Source organism: Rhincodon typus, chromosome 45, assembly GCF_021869965.1.
Source record: "Rhincodon typus isolate 14 chromosome 45, sRhiTyp1.1, whole genome shotgun sequence".
Classification (NCBI taxonomy): Eukaryota; Metazoa; Chordata; class Chondrichthyes; order Orectolobiformes; family Rhincodontidae; genus Rhincodon; species Rhincodon typus.
This window is the reverse complement of record NC_063376.1, coordinates 558,164-560,348: the sequence shown is the minus strand read 5'-3', so window position 1 is coordinate 560,348 and position 2,185 is coordinate 558,164. Positions and strand designations below refer to the sequence as shown.

At 50.4% G+C, this 2,185-nt stretch overlaps 1 protein-coding gene across 1 annotated transcript in view; it reads left to right on the top strand.

The window, feature by feature from the left end:
• The window catches only part of LOC125487813, a 53,673-nt gene that overhangs the window by 14,269 nt on the left and 37,219 nt on the right, over positions 1-2,185 (top strand). The gene's annotated exons all lie outside the window — the stretch shown is intronic.

Sequence of the window (2,185 nt, the reverse complement as noted above, 5' to 3'; positions counted from 1 at the left end):
CCCCCCCCTCCAGCCCCTACACCCCCTCCCTATCTCTATAACCTCCTCTGGCCCCTATGTTAGTATGTTCATTTACTTTAATGTTCGGAGGCCGAGAAGGGTGCTATAGTAATGCATGTGTTGTTTGAGTTAGTTTGGAGAGTATTCTGAGGTTTTGAGAGCAGGGATGTGGGACGGGATGGGGTTGGTGTGTGGAGGGGAGTAGTGTTGTTGACATACTCTCTAACTGCCTCCCCGGTCGCTGGGCAGGCTACGATGAAGCTGTGTCGAATTTCCCATTGGCTGAGACCCAGGCTCTAGTTAAATATCAATTGCAGTGGAACACACACATTCACCTCTGACTACAGCAACACTACAAACCTATCGTCAGATCTCACACTAACCTGATTGGAAAAGGGGGCAATAACCGAGGCTATTCAGCCCCTCCACTGTTCAATAGGGACAGAATGAATGAGTAATTGAGTGAAGGAGTAAATTGTGATGAACAGGATTGATACTTAAAGCCACTGGTTTGCTGGATATAAACAGATTTTTTTATTCATTGACGGGATGAGGGTGTCGCTGTCCAGGCAGCATTTACTGCCCATCCCTAATTGCCCAGAGGGCAGTTATGAGCCAACCACATTGCTGTGGGTCTGGAGTCGCATGTAGGCCAGACCAGGTAAGGATGGCAGTTTCCTTCCCTAAAGGACATGAGTGAACCAGATGGGTTTTTCCTGACAATTGACACTGGATTCACGGCCATCGTTAGACTCTTAATTCCAGATTTCTTTCTTTTATTGAGTTCAAACTGCACCATCAGCTGTGGTGGGATTCAAACCCAGGTGCCCACAACATTAGCTGGGTCTCTGGATTAACAGTCCAGTCACTAATACGACTCCACATTATCAGTTTATCCAGAGCGTGGCACCACCCTGAGAGGTGCCAAAGCTTCACAGCCAGTCAAACATTTTTGTGAAATGCCCACTCTGTTGATGAACAGGAAACAAAGTGACCTTCTTTAGATAGGGGTCAGTAACTCACCCCGGGCATCTCGCACCGACACTCCGACAGTGCGGCGCTCCCTCAGCACTGACCCTCTGACAGTGCGGCGCTCCCTCAGCACTGACCCTCCGACAGTGCCCGCTCCCTCAGCGCTGACCCTCTGACAGTGCGGCGCTCCCTCAGCACTGACCCTCCGACAGTGCGGCGCTCCCTCAGCACTGACCCTCCGACAGTGCGGCGCTCCCTCAGCACTGACCCTCCGACAGTTCCCACTCCCTCAGCACTGACCCTTCATCGAAAGTGGATGTGTGCGTTGCCCATTGAGCCCCACTCCGTGCTGACCCAGTTTAGTTGCTGTGTGTGAATGTGTGGGGAATGAAGCTGTGGGGGTTGGGGGAGTACAGTTAACCGTATGGAGGTCATGTCCTGACCCCCAGGGAGGTGCTGGCTCATGGAGCTGGACAGTAGAAATGCTGAACTCTTCCCCTGTAAATGTGCGGGGCTCGGATCAGCCCTGGAGTGAGAGTGTCCGCACAGTTTTGATGATTAACTTGCGAGCTGCACTCTGAGCCACTCTCTGAGTAAATCAGCTTTTAATGGAGAGGGCATCCGTCCTTCTGTGCTATCGACTGACCTCCAACAACCCACAACCATCTCCCTATGTTCCAGAAAAAACACAAACACCAATTGCTAGAGAAACTCAGCAGGTGTGGAGGGAAATCTGGTCAACCTTCCTCAGAAGCACTCACCAGGCTCAAAACATTAACTTGTTTCTCTCTCTCACTCCACGGATGCTGCCAGACCTGCTGAGTTTCTCCAGCGATTTCTGTTCTAGTTTGTTTCAGATCTCCAGCATTTGAAGTTCCTTGTTTTATTATTTCTATGAGTCAGATATGACTCTAACCACTGGAGAGTTTGCCCCCTGATACCCATTGATTCCAGTTTTGCTAGGGGTTCTTGATGCCACACTCGGTCGAATGCAGCCTTGATATCAAGGGCCGTCACTCTCACCTCACCTCTGGAATTCAGCTCTTTTGATAATAGCCAATAGCAAAGAGTGAGTTACAGACTGGAATCTAATCGAGGGGTTCGGGGGGGGTTTATATACAGAATAACAGATACCCCCCGGGGAGGGAGTTACAGACTGGAATCTGATCGAGGGTGCTCGGGGGTGGTTTATATACAGAATAACAGATACCCC